Raw genomic sequence first — 14,040 nt, forward strand, 5'->3', positions numbered from 1 at the left:
TGGTGACATAAGCTTGTTTCTGTCTTTCTGATTGTTCCATCAGAGCAAAACTTGTTCCAACCATGTTCAACGAATGTCAGATTGGTGTGGTTGAGGACCAAAACGCGGGAAAGCAGAGGCAAGAAGGCAGAGGCGAACTCCCAAAAAGTTGTTTTTTTTTTAACTAAGGAGGCAGAGAAGGCACCAATCAAAAATAAGAAAACAAAACTCAACAACAAAGTCCAAATCCAGAGCATGGCATGACGTGAGAGATAAAAACAAGGCAAGACATACACTGCCAACAGCAACAAACAATGGACAACGCAGACTGAACCAAAAAACGGGACTAATACTGCCTTCATCTGGTATGGTAATAGATTCCGAGTTGAGAGAACTGTTCAAGTTCCAACATGGTGGAGAGCGCAGAAGGATTCGTGAATGTCAAGAAATATTAACACTTACAGGGGCGTTAACGTCCGCTAGCACAGCAGGCTGTTTTAGAATCTACACAATTATGTAGCATACACAATTTTTCTATAACAACAAAATCACATGAACAGAAAGAACGTGGTCGTAATTAGGAGTTTCCGAGTGGTAACGTCCATCTTTCCCCATAGCAAGTGACGGCAGAGTAAGGCCCTGTTTACGCGGAAGCAAAACCAGCTTCGTTCCTCAAACAATTCTTGTACAGACAGAACCGTCTCAATTAACGGCTGTAATATATTTTTTTAAATAACCGACGGCAGAACTATCTTATGCCAAAACTCGACAGCTGACTTAATGAATGATGAAATCAAATGTCGTGTGTGGCTGAAAGGAGACAGAGAGAAGCTCGAGGTTCATTGTGATAAAACTGGTACCGACCAGGTGAGGTTCATTGAGTCTGTCACTACGGTAGGCTCGATCAGTTTTTCTCTGATTTCAGTTGCCTCCCTTTCTGAAACGGAAAACGCAGAGTTTCCCGCATTTCTCAGGGTTAACAGACTCAGGGTTCTCACTAAACCTGCTTTGTGAAAGGACCCCTGCTGATAGCAGGAAAGCTGAAAACATTTTATTTATTTTTTTTAAGCGAAATAATAGTCGACTCCTTTTTTGGGGGGAGGCTCTGTGCTTGTAAGAACACTTTTGCGGGTCTTGAAACGATCAGTCTAAACTGATTTAAAAACATCGGGCAGTAAATTAGTTAATGTCCTATACAAAATAAATAAATAAATAAAATTATTTGGAGTGCAAATGTAAACAGATGGTTAACTGGAAAGTTGTGAAATTGACTTAACGACAGTCCGCCATAGGAAATCATTTAGACAGGTCAGGGTGATTGTCAAAGTGGTGGTTTGTAGGGTCCTTCTAGTGGTATGCAAAACAATACTATCTAAGTACAGTTCAGTTGTATTTAACTTTTAAAATCAATACATTTGCATTTAATGTTTAAATAGTTTTTTGGGGTGCTTGCCATTGACATTAGGACGGAAAGTGAGCAGATTTAATTTGCTTTCATCTCAGCTCTCCCCAGTTTTAACATCATCTTTCTTCACATTTACATGTGTTGTGGGTTTGAGTGGCTGTTCAAGTATACTTGTTAAAATACTTAGCATGTGTCACAGTGACTCGGCCACTCTTGATTCCGTCACCTGACCAAATGACCGGCTTTAAATTTAGTCGTCAGCTCTCTGCTATTAATAGTAGACAGTTTGACCCTTTGCATTTGCCCCGATATTTGCGTTGCTATTGTAGCACTGACATGTATGGAACTTTCACAGGTGGCTAAAGTAGTCACACCCTGGAGCTAAGAAGTTCAGATACAGTGGTGCCTTCACATACGAACGATGCAACTAATAATATACTTTTTTTTTTCTTTGACTTGTGAGCAAAAATGTTAAGCGCTCTTAACTCAGCTCTTTTCTCAACAAGCAGCAGCTTGTTGGAAGATATGAACAATTCATCAGAAAGGAGGTTGTTTATGGCAGCTCCTACTTGAAATTTGCTGTCAAAACATGAAACAACAAAAACAACAAATGTGTATTTAAAACAACCGGAGCCTTAGTAAAGTGTTGAGAGATATGTACTCAGTGATGTGTAACATTGCGCTTTTCTTTTATCTTCCTTTGTTCTTTTATCTTCTTTTTTTTTTATCTTGTTTTTACTTTGAGCCTGGAGGCTCTTGAGTGCAGACGTGTTTTGTTGTGCTCTGTAATAAATACGCCATACTTGGCTAAAGAAACTTCATCTTTCCGTCATCCATTCATCCGAATGCATCGTTCAGCTGCCAAAACATAACAGGTTTTGGGCCCAGGAGACATTCGGAAGGAAATTTGGTCAGTATCCACCGTGTAGAAAGTCGCGACGAACAGCGTGCTAACGGACGGCTAATTAGCAAGAAGAGCTAACTAGCATCATGGATCCACGAGGGACAAGCAGTTTGCCTCGACTGACGTTCGATGGAGATGAGAGCAAGTATGAGCTTTGGGAGACCAAAATGTTGGGACATTTCCATCTAACAGGGCTGAAAGAAACTGTGCTGGAAGAACCAACGGCCGACACTGCAAGAGCAACAGACGGAGAAAAAAAAATGCTGACGCATACGCAGAAATGATTCAACTCCTCGATGACAAAAGCCTCTCATTAATTATGAGAGATTCACCAAATGACGGAAGAAAAGCTTTGAAAATATTAAGGGAGTATTATGCCGGGAAATCAGTTTGTACACTATGCTTACTTCACTTCAGAAGGGAGACGACAAAAGCATAATAGACTATACATCATCAGAGCTGAGGCCGCCATCACAGCATTGCGAAATGCAGGTGAAACGTTGGGAGATGGTTTATTAGTAGCCATGGTCTTGAAGGGACTGCATCAGTGTCAGTGTTATAATCCTTTAAGCAATGGAGATGCAGCAACATGTAGACAGGAAATATTACAATATTACTCTTCTTTTTGTGCATTGCTATGTCGGTATTATATTGTTCCCAGGTGGTCGATCCGTGTACACCAAAAGGAGCAGTCCATTGAATTGAAGCAAAAAAAATAAATATGGCATGGACACTGAACAAATTCAACTCTTATTTCAAGGCACTGCTTCTTCATCTTTGCTTCCATCCTAATAAACTAATAATTCATAGAAGCAGCTTAAATGATATGCCCATCGTTCAATTAAAAGGTCTGGTCAAGAAAACAATCAACCATTATTGTAATGTAACATATATATCAAAACATAAAATAAGAAACTGCATGTGTAAACAATGCATATGTAAGAACATGGACGTGTGACAGGTTCCCTGCTCGCAAGTTTGCAACAGATCACGCGCATCAAAAAGGGAGCATCAAATAACACCATTAAAATGAATTATTCCACAGCCGGCAGACAAATTGTACTGTATTAGTTACTTGTTGTTGCTCTGAAAAAGCAGCGACCTGCTGCCCACCATCTAATATGGGGATTGAAGGAACGCCAGGGCAGCAAATAAATGATTAGAGAGAGAACGAGCACAAGAGCTGGAACAGATGATTGTCAATGCGAGAGGAGAAAGGAGAAGTGTTCTGATTGAGCAACCAGACTGTGAGCGCTAGGAAGAAAAACAAGAATTTGTTCTCAAAGGCCATGAAAAATGGATGTGATTGAAATTATGTAATGTTGAAAAACTGCTTGATTGCTATTGGCAGCAACCACTGGTGGGCTCTAACACTGGCTCTGTTTTATTTGGAGTAAAATCATCACAATATGGTGCTCGTATTTACACACAGGCCCGATGCTGATTAATCGGCAAACTTCTTCTTTGGTCACTTAATGTCACGGAGGGGGTGTGATGGACGGACCCAGAGGCGGAATGAACGGGCAGGGAAAAGTGGAATGACAGCAACGAGCATGACTTTATTGACTGTGGTGAGGAAGGACTGGACGAGACTGAAGTGGAGAAGACTGGGCTGGACGTGTACCCAGATCATGGCGAGGACTTGGCGTTGCGTGATGCAGAGACTTGGCGTGAGGCGGAAGACTTGGCGTGAGGCGGAAGACTTGGCGTGAGGCGGAAGACTTGGCGTGACGCGGAAGACTTGGCGTGACGCGGAAGACTTGGCGTGACGCGGAAGACTTGGAAGACTTTGATGACTTGGCGTGGCTGACTGACGACTTGGCGTGACGCGGAAGACTTGGAAGACTTTGATGACTTGGCGTGGCTGACGTTGAAGACTTGGCGTGGCTGACGTTGAAGACTTGGCGTGGCTGACGTTGAAGACTTGGCGTGGCTGACGTTGAAGACTTGGCGTGGCTGACGTTGAAGACTCGGCGTGGCTGACGTTGAAGACTCGGCGTGGCTGACGTTGAAGACTCGGCGTGGCTGACGTTGTAGACTCGGCGTGGAAGACTTTGTAGACTCGGCGTGGAAGACTTTGTAGACTCGGCGTGGAAGACTTTGTAGACTCGGCGTGGAAGACTTTGTAGACTCGGCGTGGAAGACTTTGTAGACTCGGCGTGGAAGACTTTGTAGACTCGGCGTGGAAGACTTTGTAGACTCGGCGTGGAAGACTTTGTAGACTCGGCGTGGAAGACTTTGTAGACTCGGCGTGGAAGACTTTGTAGACTCGGCGTGGAAGACTTTGTAGACTCGGCGTGGAAGACTTTGTAGACTCGGCGTGGAAGACTTTGTAGACTCGGCGTGGAAGACTTTGTAGACTCGGCGTGGAAGACTTTGTAGACTCGGCGTGGAAGACTTTGTAGACTCGGCGTGGAAGACTTTGTAGACTCGGCGTGGAAGACTTTGTAGACTCGGCGTGGAAGACTTTGTAGACTCGGCGTGGAAGACTTTGTAGACTCGGCGTGGAAGACTTTGTAGACTCGGCGTGGAAGACTTGGTAGACTTTGGCGTGGAAGACTTGGTAGACTTTGGCGATAAAGACTGGGTAGACTTTGGCGATAAAGACTGGGTAGACTTGGCCCTAAAGACACCACTGTGACTAAACATGTAGACAAGCACCCTGCAGACATTCCAGCAGCAAACATTCAGCAAGCATTCAGCAAACAATGCTCCCACACCCGCGTGAGACAAACACCACTCCCTTATACCAACACTAATGACAATAACCGGACACACCTGGGAGACACAGCAGGGAGGGGGAACCAATCAGCACTACACATCAGGAAGGGAAGACACAAGCAGGTGGACAAGGTTAACATAACGAGACTGGGGAAGAAGACCGGAACACCAACAACCAACACTCACCAAAACAAAAACCCAACCCAAAAAACCGAAACATGACAGTACCCCTCCACCAAGGGACGGCTCCCAGACGTCCCAAACACAACACAAGCCAAAAAAGGGGAGGGCGGGGACGGGAACGGGAGCAAAACACAGCCCTCAACCAGGGTAGGAATAGGAGGACACAAGGGGGCGAAAAACGGCCTCACACAATGCCATAAACTCCGCATCCGGGGGTGGCCCAGGAGGAGGCAAAATCATCGGCCCAGAGGGCTGAAACTGGGGTGGCTCCGCCAAGGGCCGGTCCCCGTGGTGGGCCCGTCTTCTGCGCCGCCTGGCGCTAGGTCCCGGATCGGCCACCATGACCGCACTGCTTGGGGCGGACACCAGGCCCGGAGACTTTGATCGGGGCAGAGACGAGGAAGCTGGGGATTTGACCTGGGGCAGAGACGAGGAAGCTGGGGATTTGACCTGGGGCAGAGACGAGGAAGCTGGGGATTTGACCTGGGGCAGAGACGAGGAAACTTGAGACTTTGGCTGGGGCTGTGACGAGGAAGCTGGGGATTTGACCTGGGGCAGAGACGAGGAAACTGGAGACTTTGGCTGGGGCTGTGACGAGGAAACTTGAGACTTGACTTGGGGCAGAGATGAGGAAGCGGGAGAAGGCGGCAACTCTGCCGTGACGAGGGGACCTGAGATGCCAATTGGCCGCGACGAGGGGACCTGAGACGCCAGGGGCTTAGGCTGCACAGGCGCCGCGGCCAGGGGCTGCGGAGGCAGCGGCACAGGCGTTGCGGCCAGGGGCTGCGGAGGCAGCGGCACAGGCGTTGCGGCCAGGGGCTGCGGAGGCAGCGGCACAGGCGTTGCGGCCAGGGGCTGCGGCGGCAGCGGCGCAGGCGAAGCGGCCAGGGGCTGCGGCGGCAGCGGCGCAGGCGAAGCGGCCAGGGGCTGCGGCGGCAGCGGCGCAGGCGAAGCGGCCAGGGGCTGCGGCGGCAGCGGCGCAGGCGAAGCGGCCAGGGGCTGCGGCGGCAGCGGCGCAGGCGAAGCGACCTGGGGCTGCGGCGGCAGCGGCGCAGGCGAAGCGGCCTGGGGCTGCGGCGGCAGCGGCGCAGGCGAAGCGGCCTGGGGCTGCGGCGGCAGCGGCGCAGGCGTTGCATCCGGGACCGGCAGCGACGAAGTGGCCAGGGGCTGAAGCGGCACAGGCGTGGCATTCTTGGGCTGCCGAGGTGCCAGGACGAGGGCCTGGAGCCGGCGGGGCGCCGGAACGGGGTCCTGAGGCCGGCCGGGCGCCGGAACGGGGTCCTGAGGCCGGCGCGGAGCCGGAACGGGGTCCTGAGGCCGGCGCGGAGCCGGAACGGGGTCCTGAGGCCGGCGCGGAGCCGGAACGGGGTCCTGAGGCCGGCGCGGAGCCGGAACGGGGTCCTGAGGCCGGCGCGGAGCCGGAACGGGGTCCTGAGGCCGGCGCGGAGCCGGAACGGGGTCCTGAGTCCGGCGGGGAGCCGGAACGAGGTCCTGAGGCCGGCGCGGAGCCGGAACGGGGTCCTGAGTCCGGCGGGGAGCCGGAACGAGGTCCTGAGTCCGGCGGGGAGCCGGAACGAGGTCCTGAGTCCGGCGGGGAGCCGGAACGAGGTCCTGAGTCCGGCGCGGAGCCGGAACGGGGACGAGAGGCCGGCGCGGAGCCGGAACGGGGGACGAGAGGCCGGCACGGAACGGGGTCCTGAGGCCAACGGGGACTTGGAACCTCCGCTGGGTCCGGGTTGGTGGGAGCATTCTGTCACGGAGGGGGTGTGATGGACGGACCCAGAGGCGGAATGAACGGGCAGGGAAAAGTGGAATGACAGCAACTAGCATGACTTTATTGACTGTGGTGGGGAAGGACTGGACGAGACTGAAGTGGAGAAGACTGGGCTGGACGTGTACCCAGATCATGGCGAGGACTTGGCGTTGCGTGATGCAGAGACTTGGCGTGAGGCAGAGACTTGGCGTGAGGCAGAGACTTGGCGTGAGGCAGAGACTTGGCGTGAGGCAGAGACTTGGCGTGAGGCAGAGACTTGGCGTGAGGCAGAAGACTTGGCGTGAGGCAGAAGACTTGGCGTGAGGCAGAAGACTTGGCGTGATGCAGAAGACTTGGCGTGATGCAGAAGACTTGGCGTGATGCAGAAGACTTGGCGTGATGCAGAAGACTTGGCGTGATGCAGAAGACTTGGCGTGATGCAGAAGACTTGGCGTGATGCAGAAGACTTGGCGTGATGCAGAAGACTTGGCGTGATGCAGAAGACTTGGCGTGATGCAGAAGACTTGGCGTGAGGCAGAAGACTTGGCGTGAGGCAGAAGACTTGGCGTGATGCAGAAGACTTGGCGTGATGCAGAAGACTTGGCGTGATGCAGAAGACTTGGCGTGATGCAGAAGACTTGGCGTGATGCAGAAGACTTGGCGTGATGCAGAAGACTTGGCGTGATGCAGAAGACTTGGCGTGATGCAGAAGACTTGGCGTGATGCAGAAGACTTGGCGTGATGCAGAAGACTTGACGTGATGCAGAAGACTTGACGTGATGCAGAAGACTTGACGTGATGCAGAAGACTTGACGTGATGCAGAAGACTTGACGTGATGCAGAAGACTTGACGTGATGCAGAAGACTTGACGTGATGCAGAAGACTTGACGTGATGCAGAAGACTTGACGTGATGCAGAAGACTTGACGTGATGCAGAAGACTTGGCGTGATGCAGAAGACTTGGCGTGATGCAGAAGACTTGGCGTGATGCAGAAGACTTGGCGTGACGCAGAAGACTTGGCGTGACGCGGAAGACTTGGCGTGACGCCGAAGACTTGGCGTGACGTGGAAGACTTGGAAGACTTTGATGACTTGGCGTGGCTGACTGACGACTTGGCGTGGCTGACGTTGAAGACTTGGCGTGGTTGACGTTGAAGACTTGGCGTGGCTGACGTTGAAGACTTGGCGTGGCTGACGTTGAAGACTTGGCGTGGCTGACGTTGAAGACTTGGCGTGGCTGACGTTGAAGACTTGGCGTGGCTGACGTTGAAGGCTTGGCGTGGCTGACTTTGAAGACTTAGTAGACTTGGCGTGGAAGACCTTGACGACTTGGCGTGGAAGACTTTGTAGACTTGGCTTGGAAGACTTTGTAGACTTGGCATGGAAGACTTTGTAGACTTGGCGTGGAAGACTTTGTAGACTTGGCGTGGAAGACTTTGTAGACTTGGCGTGGAAGACTTTGTAGACTTGGCGTGGAAGACTTTGTAGACTTGGCGTGGAAGACTTTGTAGACTTGGCGTGGAAGACTTTGTAGACTTGGCGTGGAAGACTTTGTAGACTTGGCGTGGAAGACTTTGTGGACTTGGCGTGGAAGACTTTGTAGACTCGGCGTGGAAGACTTAGTAGACTCGGCGTGGAAGACTTAGTAGACTTGGCGTGGAAGACTTGGTAGACTTTGGCGATAAAGACTGGGTAGACTTGGCCCTAAAGACACCACTGTGACTAAACATGTAGACAAGCACCCTGCAGACATTCCAGCAGCAAACATTCAGCAAGCATTCAGCAAACAATGCTCCCACACCCGCGTGAGACAAACACCACTCCCTTATACCAACACTAATGACAATAACCGGACACACCTGGGAGACACAGCAGGGAGGGGGAACCAATCAGCACTACACATCAGGAAGGGAAGACACAAGCAGGTGGACAAGGTTAACATAACGAGACTGGGGAAGAAGACCGGAACACCAACAACCAACACTCACCAAAACAAAAACCCAACCCAAAAAACCGAAACATGACACTTAATGATTACAACACCAAAGTTGTTCATATGAATCACAGGCAGAGCATGTTGTGTGCTAAAAAAAAATTCAAGCCTCCCTTGAAGTATTTGTACTCATGCTGTCTGGAAAGTGCATCTCTTGCTAATATCTTTAAATGAACTTGATTCCGCATATTTCATTCTAAAACATTCCTTGTTTGAGAAAATTACAACACAGTTGAGCTTGACGAGATCTCATGGCAATGCTGGAATGTTTATAGATCGCAATATCACAAGTTCACAACTTGATGCTTAAAAATTACAACTGTTTTCAACTACAAGATTATGACTTAAAAATTAAAAAGCTTCTTTGTGATTTATCATACAAACCGTTTAATGGAAAGAGATTCAACACAAATAAGTTTACCCGCAGTAGTTAAACATAAAATTGCTCTTCAGTCGTCAGGTTATATTATTCTAACTATACAGGGCATATATATATATATATATATATAAAAAGTCTGTAATAAATAAATAAATAAATAAACAAAACAAGATCAAAAGAAACCATCTCAAAACTTTTTCCAGCAGTACAACTCAACTGAAACTAATAGTCATCTTTTTTGAAGGGAATTAAAACTACATGACTGAGTTCATGTGGTTGCACAAGTGTGCACACCCCCATAACTAGGATGTGGCTGTATTCAAGAAGTACTCAATCAAACTCATAAAATGGGCGTCAGCACACACCCTCCGCCATTTAAGCTGCCTTCAAGTAACTTCAAATCAAGTTCAGATGTTCTAGTGACCTCTTGTAGCAAAACAGCCTCCACATGACGAAGCTCACTTCCACTTTGCCGAAGATGCGACAGAAGTGGCGCTCCTACAGTTTTTTATGCAGCAACGAACGACGCGTGCACGTCCAAATTGACACGAAGACGTATAATGTTATGCATTACGTCATCACCTCAATTTCGCGTTGTGTCAAATTCTTATCACCCAAAAAAATACACCGGTAATATCGTAGACAATATTTTTTGGAACATCTCTAATGTTGACTGTAATAGTAATGGCTGTATGGATCTATTGGTAGACTAAACTGCATTTTTTTGTAACAGTCTTAAATAAAGACTGATTTGAAAGTGCTCTGCGTTTGCTCTTAACTCGCAGCTCATTTACTCATCTTTTCACCAGGGGGATCCTCATGCCAGTGGTGGAAATCAAATCAAAGCTCTCAACCATCTCAAAAGGCTCTTTGATGAGCGTCGGTTTAATTACAGAGGAAGCCGCACTGCGTTTGAAACTGCTCATATGTGAAAACACAAGCAAATAATTATGCTGACTCGAGTCACCTCGAGTCATCCAGCACCTTATTGACGCGCACCTGTCGTCTCCCAAATGCCTCATCCTATGACATCTGGCCTATATCAACACTGTATCCATCTGGTGTGTGTGCCTGATATATGGGTTTGCGTGAGCCAGGTCACGAGCTACACGACCTCCTGCGGGAACAATAAGGGAGCAGAACTCTCATTAGTCAGGCCGCTGAGCCAAAACACAGCGAGAGGCACGAGAGCAACCTCTTGGGTCGCGGCCCAGACGTGGAGCATCTCCATATGTACACACTCGCAGGATAAATAAAACAAAACTGACCCAGTATATCACCTGCTAATATACATCATTGCAAAATGACATCAATAAAAAGGAAATACACTGAATAGTAATATTTAAAAACATTCAAAATAGCAGTCAGTGCCAGGAAACACTTATTAGAACAGCTGAACTTTATTTGGGGTTATTCAGAAGCACAACCTACATTCTTCTAACATTTGTTCCGGGAACTTTTATTAATTTATTCTCAACATATTCCCTTCTTCGGATAGCATTTCTCTTCGCTTCACTTCTTCCAGTATGTGACTGTGAAATGTTAAATTATTTCGTCCAATCACATTTCAGTCTCTATCGGTTGCCATCTTAACCCTTTTACTGCCACGTTATCAAAAAAACCTTTAATATGGCAAAGGCTTTGATCATTCACGTCATCCTTGAAAAAGTTCGATTTCATCAGATTCTGTCATGTTTCATTGTAATTCCATACACCGGCAGCCCATTGGAAAAAGATACAATGCTGCCATCTGCTGGCCATAGTTAGTGAGTAATTTTGATTCCACAACCCATTGACCAGGTAGCGCTGCACCTAGACATTGCTTAGACACTTAGACGTTGATGTCATTTAACGTTTATGGCGACATATATCGTGATTTTACTAATCGTTATTACACGTATTTGGCGGTCAAAGAGTTAAATATTATCTTCCCGGGGAATTCAAAAGCACTATAGTACTAGCTTTCCAATGGGACAGTTTTATTTTGTTTGTTTCAAAGCAAAACTTGTTGTAAAACTTGTTATATTTAAGTTCACGCACACTCATACTCGAGAAATAAAGCAAAACTGGCCTCACACGACAAGCAACATGAGTCATAACATAATCATCACAACCACAATACAAAGTGACTACATTGTTTCGAGAACTTAAACCACAGTTGTGTATAATAATGACCCTAATTTGTTTGCACCTGTTGACATTCTCACGATTGCAGTGCTTCAATTTAAAAAGCATATTAAGGAGGAGGTCTGTTTGAAGACTGATAGTGATGGGGGCGCATTCATTTGCAAAGCGCACCACTTCACGGTTGGCAGAAGGGGGCCATTCAACAAGGCTCTGATTTGTGATGCGCAGTCCGAGTCATGACTCAACATGTGCCCTATGAAAAATGGATGGACTGTTTGTGTTTTTAAACAATTTCTCTCATTCAGCCATTTAAAAAATTAAAACACTCAATTAAATACTTACAAACAAGGGATCGCCAACATTTCCTTAACTATGGCAAAAAATAATAAGAGTTTAATCAATTAGTTGTATTTTAAAGAATATTTTTGAAAATGTTTTCCTACCAAACACGTGGACAAGACTGACAATATTTTCTCCTGGTTCTACAAAATGATCTCATTAGTTAAACACTAAAAAAAAAAACACTCGGTATTTATGCTAATTCAACACAAGAAGCCTTGCCCAAAAAGACACAGGAGGTCTGCCATTTTTTGGTTTGAAGCGGACATTTTAGGCTCAATTGTGATTATTACCAGGGGTGCTTCATAGACATACTTGCTTCTCAATATCTTGTCCAAGTACTGTGAGATTTGACCTGCATATATGAGACAGATCGGCAACACTAAATTATGAATAATTTGAGTTTTCAACATTGGTGGTGTTAGCTGGCAAAAGTCTAAAACTTATGTTTTTTTTTTGTTTTTTTGTTTTTTTGTTTTTTGTTTTTTTTTGGGGGGGGGGGGGATTTCAGTCCTCAAAGCCACTTTGTCCTAACAATATGAATTTTGGTACACATATCTATTATGCGTAGCCTAAATGCACAAAAAATTCTCAAGTATCCATGCCTGAAAAGACACAGGGAGTCCGCCATTTTGGTTAGGCCCAATTCTGGTTGTTTTCAAGCTAGCATATGTAGATTTTTTTTGTAGGTAACAAAACTGCGATTGCCTTCAGTTGGTCTAAGAACAGCTGTATCTCCCACTTTCGCTTGAGTGAAACAAAGCCTCGATGTGATAAAGTAGCCCGCCGTTAATTACAAACATCAAACTGAGAGAAACTACTTAAGGCTTTAAAACGTCACCATCAAGCAAGATTAGGATCAATAGACTTCAGGGTGCGGGCCCAACATATGGATGAGTTCAATTTCAAACTGAAGCCAATGTAAAGACAATAAAACAAAGTAAGTGGCCTCACAAACTTCATGGCAACGATGCAATTTCAAGCTAACGACTATAAGCCTCTATGGCAACACGCTTATTTATAGACGCAATGATTCCATAAGGTGGAAGGTTACCTTGCACCATAAACCGTTAAAACCTTTAGGCACAGTACTGCGCTCAATAAAACACTTGTAGAGGAAACGGAGTCACTTTCAGGCAACAGTGAAATTCATCATCATTATCATCATCATCATCATCATCATCATCATCATCATCGTTGTTATGCTGTATTGTGGTTGAGGCGTAGGGAATGAAGGAATGATTCAAAAAGCCGTCCATCTCTCATTCCCTACCAATCCATACCTAACCACGATATAGGGATTTTTATATTGTGGACTATATAGTTGGGCGGCACGGTGTACGAGTGGTTAGCACGTCCGCCTCCCAGTTCTGAGGACTCCGGTTCGAGTCCAGGCTCCGGCCTTCCTGGGTGGAGTTTGCATGTTTTCCCCGTGCCCGTGTGGGTCTTCTCCGGGTACTCCGGTCTCCTCCCACATTCCAAAGACATGCATGGCAGGTTAATTGGGCGCTCCGAATTGTCCCTAGGTGTGCTTATGTGTGGATGGTTGTTCGTCTCGGTGTGCCCTGCGATTGGCTGGCAACCAGTCCAGGGTGTCCCCCGCCTACTGCCCAGAGCCAGCTGAGATAGGCGCCAGCACCCCCCCGCGAGGAATAAGCGGTCAAGAAAATGGATGGATGGACTATATAGTTGACTGCAATGAAAAATTGTAGTTTTTGTGCTCAGTCCAAAGCCATATTTTATATAAAAAATACTGCTTTGGCACCATCTTGTGACATCTTGATATCAAGCAACTATGATAAACTGAGGGGAGAATTGGTAATAAATTAATTCCCACTATCTATGTCATTTTCAAGGCTGAGCGTACGGGAACTCGAGTTCAACTGTGTAGCTTTCGGTTACAAGCCTTTAAATAAAAAAAAATAAAAAAAGAGCATGTTTCATAAGTGTCATTTCACGTCTGCACTCCAATAGTAACCCAGATGAGGAAAAGACAAACATGGTGCAGTGAGCAAAACAAGTCAGTCAAAATGATGTACTTAAAGCCTATATTGAACCAAATGATCCCAGCAGGGCTGATGTTGAGCACAATCCCCCTCTAATCCCATATCCTGAAGCCAAAACAGAGGGGTTGGAGTAGATAGCAGCTCCCCCTGGTGCCAGCTGCCTCACAATCGCCAAGTGAACACAACAATAGTGAAATGTGTCAAACGCAAGGTTTAGGGGTGAAAGTCGGCCAGTCACATCATTTCAGGT

The 14,040-nt window shown here is 47.0% G+C and overlaps 1 protein-coding gene across 1 annotated transcript in view; it reads right to left on the reverse strand.

Annotated features, from left to right (window-relative positions):
* Nucleotides 1-14,040, reverse strand: part of pitpnc1a (phosphatidylinositol transfer protein cytoplasmic 1a) — a 51,613-nt gene that overhangs the window by 36,365 nt on the left and 1,208 nt on the right. The window lies entirely within an intron of this gene.

Source organism: Festucalex cinctus, chromosome 1 (assembly GCF_051991245.1).
Source record: "Festucalex cinctus isolate MCC-2025b chromosome 1, RoL_Fcin_1.0, whole genome shotgun sequence".
Lineage (NCBI taxonomy): Eukaryota > Metazoa > Chordata > Actinopteri > Syngnathiformes > Syngnathidae > Festucalex > Festucalex cinctus.